This window comes from Anthonomus grandis, chromosome 6, assembly GCF_022605725.1.
Source record: "Anthonomus grandis grandis chromosome 6, icAntGran1.3, whole genome shotgun sequence".
Classification (NCBI taxonomy): Eukaryota; Metazoa; Arthropoda; class Insecta; order Coleoptera; family Curculionidae; genus Anthonomus; species Anthonomus grandis.
In genome coordinates, this window is record NC_065551.1 from 21,599,513 (window position 1) to 21,612,887 (window position 13,375).

At 29.6% G+C, this 13,375-nt stretch overlaps 1 protein-coding gene across 2 annotated transcripts in view; it reads left to right on the plus strand.

Annotated features, from left to right (window-relative positions):
* Positions 1-13,375, plus strand: part of LOC126737710 (ras association domain-containing protein 10-like) — a 96,522-nt gene that overhangs the window by 42,302 nt on the left and 40,845 nt on the right. The window contains exon 2 of one of the 2 annotated variants that reach the window (XM_050442708.1): positions 10,715-10,764. The exons of the other annotated variant lie outside the window; for it this stretch is intronic. The gene's annotated coding sequence lies outside the window, so the exon portion shown is untranslated. The remainder of the gene's footprint in view (positions 1-10,714; positions 10,765-13,375) is intronic. 2 annotated transcript variants of the gene reach the window in all.

Genomic DNA, 13,375 nt, shown 5'->3' on the forward strand with positions numbered 1-13,375 from the left:
ATACATTTTAAAACTGCTGGTTTTTCTCACATTTCTTTTACAGCATATTAACATGTTGGAAAATCATGGAATTTGGCATCGAATTTGAATCACCCTATTTACAACTATTTTCATTAGGTATTTATTTCATAAATTATAGTTTACTTCTACAAAAACACTAATCTAAATAAAATAAATTACTTCGTCTAAGAAGTAAGCTGTATTTAATCCACAGTACCATTTCTCATGATAATGTCGATATTTAATTTAACCTGCTGCTAGCAAATAAGCGGAAACCATAATTAACAACTTGCAAATTTCCTGATGGACTTGGATAAAGACCATTTATGTCTAAGCAAATAAAATATATACCATTTTATCTAAATTCATTGTTAGCAAACAGGCATAATTTAAAAAAAAATCTAAATGAATTATTTATAACAGTAAAAAAAAATATTTTTTAAATCCACACCTGTTGTGGTTTATGGTCAAAACTTATTATAATTTTACGATTCAGAAAACAGCTTGAAGACAATCATAATTTCATAATAACCCTGTTTTAAATCAAAACGTTAAAAAGGCCATTGTTTCCATTGTATAATTTTTTCTATATGACTGCCCAAGGATGACTTTAAGGCCTTAAAGCTTGGGCTAGAGCAAACGCTTATTTTAAAATTGGGTTGAGAACGAAGGAAAGAAAATAACGTTTCATTTTTAAGGTTAGTGGGAAGTGTTGTCGACTTTTTTGTAAGGATAGAAAAAAAAAATTTAATTAAATCAGAACTAAGAACATAAAACGTTTGTTACAATTGTAAATGCCTTGAAAACACTAGAAGCAAACAAACCCCACTACAAATTATTCCGTGGAAGTTGATCGTATATAACTAGCAATCATTTTAATTATTTAATGCCAGTTTCGTAATTTTTTCCTTATGCATACGTATCGGCAACAATACGAGACTGTTTGCAATTTCCGATGGAATTAGATCGTTCTTCTGTCGGGGCAAGTGAACAAGGCCGTCAGATAAGCGAATTGGTCACGCGACGTCTTAGGCGGCCGGTTAACCGGCAGTTTAACTGATCGGTAATTAACCGATGACAATAGGCCATCAGTTACTACTAGCTTTTGCACCAACGATCCATTAAACTAGGATATTAAGTTTATTTTTGCTGCTATGTAGATATTTTGTTTAAGGCCTTTTAAATAGAAATGTAATTTATGTAGTCATGTGAACTTCTATAACAGATTCATAGAGTAAAGAAAGATGACTGAAATAAAAAGCAAGCAAGAACTATTACAAAGAATTGAAATAACTTGAAATGTTTTATTTCTTATATACTGAGAGCCCTGGAAAAGTGAGTTGTTAACCTGGAGGAGACTGGAAGGATTCTTTTAAATATCTGGAGTTTAGGGAAAATCTTTGATGAGGTTCTTATTTACTCAGAATTTATATAATTTAAAAAAATTGATGTATTAGTTTTATCTAAAACTTTTTTTTATTGAAAATTTATCAGACTTCAATATAAGGGGCTATAATCTATTTCAAAATAATTTAACAAAAAACAAAAATGATATATTAAAAATTACATTAACTCAAATACTTGTGTGTTATTAACTAAAGAGAAACAAATGTACTACTGTGAAACCTGTTTTATTATATTATTTCCTTTTATTTTCAATTTTAATATACATGTGTTTGCCTTTCAAAACCAAACTATTTAAATATTTATTCTATATCAATAGATGCTATAATCAATGAAAAACTTCATATATTTAAAAAACTGTATATGGCTAAAGCTCTGTTATTGGTGGCATGAGGGTGCTAAATTTAACAGATGAATAAGTTTGTATAGATATGTTTTATATTGCACAATTTTGGCGCCCGCACAATTAAGTGTCAAAGCCTCTGTTCGATTAGAAATGAATGCCCCTTCGAATGCTGACTGGGAAGATTGAAGGCCTTACCTTGGACTCGATTGATACAAATAAAGATGAGATTATAATAGAAATATATCCTTTGTCTATTATTGAGATGCTCACTGTTTAGCGACAGTGAGGCATCTGGGGAAGCTCTTACCATTTTAGGTGACACTAGCTTATCGTCAAACAAAGAGAAATCCTTTTATCGTATATCTAAATATTCTGTTAATTGATGTAAACTGAGATACTGTAGACTAAGAAGACCGAGGTTTCCCGGTGAGTATATTTTAATATTCCAAAAGTTGACAGAACAGTAATTGTTTGTGTCATTTTTATATAATGTTCGAATTTTTGTCTGACTACTAGATAAAAATGACTATTGAGTGAGTTTGCAATTGTAGACACCCATTGGCTTAGAGCAACTTTGATAGATAATAAACTATATTTTAAATCTGATTTTACACTACAGACAGTGTTTAAAATAAATAAAGTTATTATTCTAATCACTTCATCCTACAGACCTTTATCAGTAGATACACACTTATTTTTAATAAACTTACAAAGAAATTTAAAAGATATACCAGAATACGACCTACATGTTTCTATAGGTGATATTAGTTTAAACTTCCAAATATAAATTAGTATTGGAATATAATGAACCAAAAGCGAATGTTTAGTTATTTTAATAAAGCAATATTTGTAAATGAGCAAAATTGTATTAAACGGTACGGTCTTATAGTTCACACGGATCATTATTTAATAGGTATTTTCATAGACATTGAACGTAAGAAATACAATTCAAATAATTTAAGAACTATAAAACAAGTTTAGTATTTAATAATCTTTTAAAATCAGAAACATGGGACAACTGCATAACATCAAATGAAGAAGCATATTTAAACTTATATAATACTCTTGAATCTGATATAAAAAGAGCTACTAAGACTACAAACATTCAAAGTATCTCATTTAGTTTAATAAAACCCATAAGACGCCTATAAAACCTCACGGACAATATAATAATTATGGTAACTTTCTGAGTAGTTTATGAAAAAAAAAACTAAAAATGATCATTATAGTAAGCAAATAAATCTTAATCAACCTAACATCAAAAAAATATGGTGAAATATTAACGAGGCCACCAACTAAAATAATAAAATAAAACAAGATAATAAACTTAAACTAAAAAATGCAAATGGGATAACAACTAAAGAAAATAAAGTAATTGCTTGAAATATTTAATGATTTTTTTGTCAATGTCAAAAAATAAATATCGTCGGTTAAGATGCAATAGCTCGTAACCCCCAAGAACATTTTTTTAAAGGAGGAGAAAAAACTAACTACACGTGAGTGGCGACAGTACTTTAAACCAATAAATCCTGGATATTCAACAAAAAGAATAACTGTATGATCGTAAAAAGAAAAATAATAATTTATTCAAGATTTTGAGCTTTTTAAGTGGGTTACGAGATATTGCTCGAATTAAATGTTGACCAAATGTGGGTTAACAGAATTATGTAAGTTGGGTCCAACTAAGGGGCTTGAAATAAAAATGTCACTATTAAAATGCAAAAAATATAATTTTTAGCAAGAATCAGAACATCAGAACCAACTAAACCTACATGTGACTCAAATTATCATAAAAGGCGTGGCAATCTACAGGAATAACTGATTTAAGTTCCTGGAGATGTTTAAACTTTTGAGCTTTTATTTCCTTCTTAGTCAAATTTAGTGGCGTTCAAATAAGGCAGAGTTCTTTTTGGCATCACCGTAGGGGGAGCTCAGTCATGAATCATCAAAATTTAGTTTATAGAAAATTATTTCGGAGGTGTATTTTATTACTTGGATATCCGTAACTTATTTGCTTCCTGGTCTTATACTACCATACATTTGATTGACCTTTACAGAAAAGTCACGGAATAAGTCATAATTGATCCATTCCGCACAATAAGGAAATGGATTTCTGCGAGCATCCCGTGTAATTGACAAATAAGTCGAAGGAAGGGAAATCTCTTTAGTTTCTTTGATTCTAGTCTCAATTCTACTATGAACAGAATCACATTGCATTTGCGTATGCTCACGCTCAAGGTACTTCTGTTGAATAATAATATTTTTGGTTGCTGATAAAAAAAGAGCATTGGACATGATATTGTTCCTATTTTAGTAGGTGCACCCATCACTGTAAATAATAATTTTCTTGCTGTTTTTAGTGAATCTCTAAATGTAGTCAACGACCAAAGACGCAAACTTGGAAGCAGAAAGGTCACTTTCGACTTCACTAAATCAGTAACACATTACATGCTTAGTTTTTATGTTCATAATTGTAAAATTGTGACAGCATAATTTCGTTTTATAGTACAAAGAACTAGCATTTATACCAACTGGGGCGTACTTTTACAGCTTGCAAGTCCATCATCAACACTACTGCCTCTTCATCATCGGCCAATTTTATATCATTCACCTATTCTTGCCTTGCTCTATTTTTTTTAGCAATGTGTATCGCATAAAGTCCTTCTTCTAAATTTCCCACTTCATACTGGCAACAAAGATCGCACCTATCTTTTTTTGGCTGATAGATGGCAAAAGTTTTTTCTTGAAACAGGTCATCGAAGGTTTTTTGACTCATAGATTTTTTATTTTGAAAGATACGCCCTAAATAAAACCATTTTTGACGGCACATTTTGGTCCAAGTACAACTTAGATGATGTTTGACGATAATAATAGGATGGCAGGAAAGACAATTCATCAAAAAACTGATTTAAATATTCCTTATCACTTTTTTTCTTTTCGCGTAAGTGAGTCACCCTATTCTTATTCTTGCCAACTTTTGATTCATGCATACCATGTTCAGTCTTTTTAACTCATAAGCTTACTCGAAATTCTCCTAGACATAGAGTAGACAAGAAAAGTTTTTTGCAGACATTCGTTTTCTGGCCATCTATTGTTAAACTATAAAACATCAAAAAGTTTCTCGACGAATTTTCATTTTTTGTTTATCTTCTTTTAACAGCTAACAGAGCTACATTATTAACCACATAAACTTTGCGCTGATCCCAAGTCATTTTCCAAAACTTTTCAAAAAGCTGCCTTCTTTTCTCTTCAAACATATTTGAACAGGAACGTAGTTTATTATTTTTACAAAGATTGGAATCACAAGGTGGGCCCATTTTTCTTTCAGCTTTAGGGGCAATTTGTTTGTATTTTTTGGTCTCGCCATCTTTTTTAAATCCAGTATATTTTTGCCCTTTCTCGCGAAGAATTTCTCACATTTTCTTCATTACTGCTACTTGATCCACTGTCTTCATGTTGTTCATTTTCTTCTTGGTAACTGGAGTCGCTCTCCAAATCTGATTCATTGTTTCTTTCTGATATAATGGCTGATGCTTCTTCCTCGGTCTGCATGTCTCCTAACCTGGGGCTGTTTAGTCTTTCATTTTATATTATCCGTTTCGTCCTCCATAATCTCCAAATTTTTTTTGTTTGGTACATCACTAAATGGTATGTCGATTACATTATGTGACTGCGAAATATTGCAAGTTTCGCTTTCTAAGGTATATAATTCTTCTCTTAGATTGTTCGCGTCTAAAAAGAATTTTGTAACGGAATCGATAGTAGGTTGAGTAGCTATCGTCTCATTCTTCATAATGTCTTCAAAACTTTGCAAATAATTGTGCAAGATTTGAGGCTCTATTGGATACTCTTTTTCATAATCACCAACTTGTTCTTCTGGAGGCACAGTTTCTAGCACAATCGGTTGATTTTCTCCTGAACTACTAAAAGCAGATTCATTTACCTCAGTGGATTTACATTGTGAAAAAAAAAACAATTTTCTCTTACACAAACTAAAATACTTAACTTGGTGGGCTTTTTCAGAATTTGACATAAAAAATGGCCAACGTTGCCAGTATTAGTAGCTTAGGCTTTAGCCATTTCCTAGCTTTACATCATTACATCAGACCTCTGTCAATCAACCCCAAAGGTTTTATGAGTTGTAAACGCACCATACACTTTTTTTTTTATTTGTTAGTCCCCCTAGGTACATTATTTCAAGAGTCCCCTGTCATCTTTTAACTTACAAATTAATAAACTAAAACTAATTGGAAACCCATCTGTAGATGGTAAACACATTTCAACAAGTAATTTACTTCGTTTATGTACATTATAATTAAATGCGTTATTTATTTTAAAAACAAATATCTAACAAAATTTAGCAACTCTGCTCATACAGAGAGTAAAAAAATATTAACAAAAGCTTTTTATCTAAAACCAGTCCCAATAATCAAGAAATTATCAAATTATTCAACTCTTTAAAAAATGACTCATCTCCTGGATAGGACGCATTGCTACAAATATATTTAAAAATTCTCATCAGTATTTATTAAAACCACTGAAACATATTTTTAATCTCATGTTTTCCTCAAGAAAATTCCAAAGGCATAAAAATCCTCTCTTGTTATACCTGTATTCAAAAAAAGGTGATCGAACAGATGTTAAACTATCGACCTATATCGCTGATTAGGAATATAGCAAAAATATGGGAGAAATGTCTAAAAAATAGGTGTCTGTCTTTTCTCGGGTCCAACAATATTCATTATAAGTATCACTTCAGCTTTTGATAACATACGAATACAGAATTACCAGATAATATATATATATTAAATTCAATGAATCAAAACGAGAAAAGTGTTTGAATATTTATGGATTTAGCTAAAGCGTTTGATACGGTTTCTCATAAAATGGTTTTACAAAAGTTATATAATATAGGCATAATAGAAGAAGCTTTAGAACTATTTAAAACATACCTGAATACCAAAACTCAGAAAGTGGTTTTAAACAATGTAATGAGCTTCAGAGTACCGTATTAGGCCCGCTGCTTTTCTTGATTTACATTAACGACACTGCCGATCTTTTATTAAATGGAAAAGCTATATCCTACGCGGACGATACGGCAATCATATTTTGGGCAGACATGTATAGTAAGACGTGTATAGCAAGGGACAAACTGATCTTCTCATTATTCAAAAATGGCTCAACAAAAATTTGTTAAGCCTTAATATAGATAAAGCAAAATTTATGACTACTATTCATTGAAATATTAATATAAGATCAATTTTTAAGATGGACACGTTATCGAAATTGCTAAAAAGATTCGAAAAATGTTTTATAGGTTTTATCAACTGAGAAATATGTTAAACAAAAAATTACCATAAACAGTCTACTTATGCTTAGTCGAATCGGTGTTAGGATATTGCATTATAATATAGGACACTTACAATAATGCCTTTGCGATCCATAGATATTTCTTCAAAGCATTTTCTAAAATTAAATCCTTCTAAGTCGTCTGTAATGTTTATTGGTAATAAGCAAAAAATTAACCATATTTTAAACAGCAACACTATTAATATTAAGATGGGTGATGCTAATATTCCTGTTGTAGATAATTGCAAAAGTTTGGGCTTAATAGTGGATAGTGATTTGCGATTTCATCAACACGTTTCTAATGTTCTAAAAAAAGGGTATTTTGCTTTAAAATTAATTTACTTGCATAGGCATTATCTAAGTGAAGATATTAAACAAATATTGTGTGACTCTTTAGTGCTGTCACAATGCAATTATTGCGATGTTGTTTACGGTTGGTGCCTAGACTATAATGACAGGTGCCGATTGCAAAAGCTTCAGAACTCATGTATTCGCCTAATTTTTGGCATACGCAGACATAATCGCGTTTCCCATAGACTTTCCGAGCTGGGGTGGTTATATATGCAAAATCGTAGGGTTGCTCATTCACTTTCTTTTTTTTTATAAAATTCTTAAATACCGCAGTCCACCTTACCTATACTTTAAGATTACTTTTAGAAATGATGTTCACCATTTGGGCTTAAGAAGAAACACAATTCATATTCCAAAACATAAGACTCAATTATTTAAAGGGTCCTTTTCCTATAATTTTGCATATCAGATGAACGCTTTGGGCATAAATTTTGAGTTGGGTTTGGTGTCTGTTCAGACTTTTCGCAGGGAAATGATGGTGCATCTGATGAGTCAGCAGATATCTGCGTAAAATATTGAAGGGTCAATATTGTTAGTTTGGGTATGGGTGGAGACTGAAAATTTGTGTTTAGTGTGGGTAAATAATGTGCGTGTTTTTCTTTTTTTTTGTGAGAGGTACTACGTTAATGTTAATGTTCTAAATTTTTTGGGTAGGTGTGTATAATTAAACTTAGTCTGTTACAAGCGTTTCTACATTTTTTTTTCTAGTTAGTTTTTTTTCTAGTAAGTTTTGGCCACAATGTTAAAGACCAGAATCTGCCTTAGCAGAATTCTGAATTTGTCGGCCTTTTATTTGCATAAAATAATAAATGTGTATTTCTTTCTCTTTTTCTTTTTTTTTTTATGTAGTTATGTTGAGTTTGAAAATAAAAAATATTTATTATTATTATTATTATTATATAAAATATGTCAATATAAGATAATTAATATTATGATTAAAAAGATTTGAGATACCCGACTGATTTGCTTTATAAAGATACAAAAATTCCTGAAACTATATATTTATAGCTGCTTCTTTTTTTCAAAAAATTATACAAACATTGCTTAACATAATATTAACTATCACATAACAAGGTCCGTGACAAATTAAAATGAAAACTTCTAAGTTCAAAAAATTTAATCTTTAAGGAAATATATGCTTTTTTGCACCAATATTCTAAAATATCCTTTCAATTAAATAAGAGAACTAAAGTAATTAAAAATAAATTTAAAAACAGTATTAAACAATTTATTTACACAAATTATCAAGCTTCTCACTCTGTGCTGTTATAGGTTTCTTACTAAATTAACTAGTCACCTTTACTTTTCGGTCTTTTCGGTCATTCCATACTTTTTTACTCCTTTGTACTTTTCATTTTGCATCTTTTTCCGTTTTTCATGTCCATTAAATTAATATGTAAGGTACTTTAACTAGCGTAGAATTAGATTTTAAAGTTTCAAATTAGTATTAGAGTTATTACCTTAGACTATGTCTAAGGTGTATTTTGTAAAGTTATTCAAGTCAATGCTAATATAGAAATACACGTTGGGGTACCCTTAAGCACAGGGTATTCAGCCCTATATGAGACACCCTATTAGGAAGTGAGGAAGAAATATGTTATTATAGATTCTACTTATTCCACTTTTACAGTTTACTTATTATATAATTTATAATAACAAATGCTTTATGATCAATTGTTAATTTTCCTAATCTGGTAACTTTTATACGGAATATATTTGATTTGATTTTCTCTAAGGTCTATAGTGGATCTTGTAACGAAGATTTATAAATTTTTAAGAAATGCTTCACACCGAATAATTAGGCATCTAAAACGTTCGTTCTCAATATAATCTGGAAAGAGATTTGCAAATTGGAACGCCCTCCAGATTTTATTATTTATTTACTGACCCTTCTAGTATTAAGCTTGATAACTACTAAATTAATTTGGTTAAAACATTTCTACCATTGGTGAAAGCCAATATACAAAACACCTTCAGAACATAAAATAAATTCCCATTCAGCGAAACTTGAGAAAATATATCATTACTTTAAATTGTACGAGTACCAACAGTACCAACATTTAATATCTGGGTATGTAATTGTTCAGCGGAAAAAATCCTCTTTCGTATTCTTTAATTATTAGGTGGGTATATACACGAAGTGGCGGCTACTGTTCGGGAGCCGCTCCGGCAGCTTATATTCAGCAAATTTTACATAAGCATAATGATTGCTTTGGGCGGTACTCATGTAATAATACCAGCGTGCTAATTTTGGCAGATATATGTATGTGTACCTACAGCAAAGCGGACCGAAAGCTGGCTTTAATTTATTTTTTTAGTTATTCGGTCATGAAGGCAACCAATTTAAATGACACCTTTTTAATTTTTGGATATAATTTATTTTAAAAGTAATATGTGTGGGAAATTAGGTTCGGCGAGTAGATCATCGTTCTGCCAAACACTCATCTTTTAAGTAATTTTAAAATAATGAAACATATTAGTCAAACCCAAAAAAAACCATATATGGATGTAAGATTAATCAAAAGAAATAAGCCTGTTTTCGTAAAATATAATCTCAAGCCCTATTTCAGTAAAATTGCGTTTTAAAAAATACATTTGCATAACTTAAACGGCTACGATTGCCACTTTACTAAAAAAACATTATTGTCCAATCTGCAATAACATTAAAATACGAAGTGCTAAAATTTGTATTTACTATATTTTGTCTTATTTCTTTTTGGCTCCAAGGTTCATATTTCACATACTTACATAATAAACCTGCAAATATTAATTTAACCGTCAGCAGGTGTATAATTACAGAAACAACAAAACGAGATAAACACGTTATTAAATTAATGATAATAATTAAGTAAGCCAATGTAATATTACAGAATTACACAAGCATTCATACTTTCCATGAAAAAGCCCCATTTTAACTTAACATAATTATATACCGGGTTGACTCAATTACCATAGTTCAAACGCCTTTTTTACTATGATTATTATAAATTCCACCTACACCAATATCTGCTCTCCGGTCTGGCTAATTAATGATGCAGATCCGCCTCTGTTTTAAATTTACTTTCTATTATATGCAAGCAATATTAGAAAAAAGAGGCAGAAATGTCAGTGTAGTTCATTGGTCACGAATTCGACAGGTATGAAGTTTATGTATTGTGTTATTAAATGGTAAAAAGGCAGGGAATTTAGGTATTGCAGTTGTATTACTTGTAATTTGCGATGTATGGTTGATACTTTATTGTAGCATTTTTATTTTGTTTTCAGGGTTCTTGTTGATTGGTGCGGTGCAAACATTGTTATAAAAGGAGTGTTAAGTAAGTATGAGAGTAATAAAATATTTTTATCTTATTGTTGATCCTATAATATAATAAAATATGCATACCTTAAGTGAATGCGATTCGAACAATAAGGTTTATGAGTATTTTTTACTAAGGCAGGGCTAGATTTTAAAAATTCTTACTATATCCATAATAATTAATAATAAAGGGACGCTTCTTACCTGAAAGTAAAGATATTAATCTTTAACTTATTTTTTAAATAGACAGTTGATTGGGGTTTTAAAAAATACATAATGTAATAAAATTACAGATATGCTTCTATTTAAGTGGCAAAAGCAATCTAAATAATGATACCAAAAACTAAATATTGTTTAAAATATGGATAATTTAACTTAAATTCAATTCAACATTTAGGTAACTATAGAATGCACCATTATTGGCTATGAAGACGAAAATTACCTAAAGCTACTCTTAAGCCCTTACACTTCTAAAATAGTGACAAAGTACATTTAACAATAACAAGACTTAACAAGAAAAATGAATGAAATTGATAAATTATATAATATTTTCATGACTCTACGATTTCAATTCCCTATACAATTTCATTCACCTAAATTATTCCATTAAAAGTAAATTTTTGAAGCTTCTTTTAAAACTATAAATTTTCCATAAACTTATATACTAAACACAAGTATAAAGGTATTAAAAATACTGACAGCATTATATATATAAGATCTTCCAAAAAGCAGCGTTGAGTCAAGAAGTATAGTTAGAGTATTATTCCTATAATTAGGCAATGTTATAATTATAGCATTACCTAACATGCATTTAGTATCTTGGACTAAGTTTTTTAAATAGTAGAAAGTCGATATAGGTAGTAAAGTAGATGGCAGAAATTTATATAAATACGGTAACTTTAACCATTTTAAGTGATAAATAGGTCCATTAACATGATCAAATCAATTCCTTAAATTAAAAATAAATCAACAACAGTTATTCTGCATGTGCTGCAAGCGATATTTTTCCTGCTAATCTTAACATGCAAAATATACCATCAAACAATACTGGATAATTGAGAAAACAAAAGCTTCAGTAAGTTTTTTTCTAGTTTAAGGTAAACCTAGACTTAGTTGCAAAAAGCATATGCATGCATAGATAACATTTTTGCAGAACTAAACATATATTCTCTAAATCTAAGAATCCTGTCTACTGTTAGGGTCAAAGCCTTTAAGCTATAAGAAAAGGGAATTTGAATATTATTTAGTTTATTATCATCTAACGATACAATATTTTGAGAATAGTATAATCCTATATTTTTTCTAGAACATTTTTTTGTTGGTCTTGATTATTAAATTATTTTACTTTGAATGCAAATCTATTAGTTTAAGGTAATTTCTTAGGTTATTTGCCATCTGATCATGTTCCTTAGGATAAAAAAAATGTATAAGCTGCGTATCATCTGCGTACTGGCACCAAACTTAAAATATTTAAATTCACAAATAAATACAGTTAGTACTTTACAAACTAAATTTCCATTTAATTGTATTTCGAAAGATTTTTCTTGCAAAGGTATTGTATATAAAAACATGTTTCTGATTATTAAATAATTTTTGAAAGTTTGAAATTTTATTGAAATTATAAAAAACATACTTAAAAATGGTTGCATAAAGTAAATATCCAAAAAAGCTTTATATCCAATAGTTTATTACAAAATTTTTAAACACATTAATACAGACATTGTTGCACCGAATACCAACTATAAACATTACATAACCTATGCATAATTTAAATGGTTCAGATATGCACTTTGACCTTAATATATTTAGTGATGAAAAACTATTACTCTCACGAGATGTGTATTTAATATTTTATTGTTAGGCTTGGCTCTTAACTTTAGTACTTGTAATATTATTCAATGTAATGCCAAAGTCTAATGTCATATAACATATGAATAACTTAAATTGATACGATTAATATTATGCCAAGAAGTTTTATATTCAGGGCGTTTTGTGACTGAATGAAATGAATTATAATAAATAAAAAAATTGACGATACAATTTTTCATTAGAAGTCTAATTTTTAAACATAAAAAAAAACATTAAATTTGGCTCAATTTTCCCCTTGCTTATTAACTACATCAGCCACTACTTGAAATGTAATTTCTTTATTTAAATTATAAGAAATCAATAAAAGACAAAACTGATAAAAGTAGTTAATATTTCATCGTAAACTTCACTCTCACGAGATGTGTATCCTTTATCATTCATTACATGCGACTGAAAACAAATATGGTTCATGCATTACATAAAAGGATGCGAGTACCTCCTTATGCACCAAAAACTTATACATATGGTTTTTTTCTTTCAAAATTTGCTGGGTGCACTGTGCCTATGATTAATAACAATGTATCTAATATTGTCAATTTATATACAGGGTGTTTTTTAACTTGTGCAACGCATTAAATTAATAAATTTTAAATATATATTTTTCTTTCAAGACAAAAGTAAAAAATATAATTTAACTAAGTTTCTTATTGTGTATTGGCTTTAGCAGCAACTTTTTTAAAAGTAACTTTTCACTTGAAATTGTGAAAAATTGGGACAGTTACAACCAAAACAAACATCGAGTATAGATATAATAAATCACC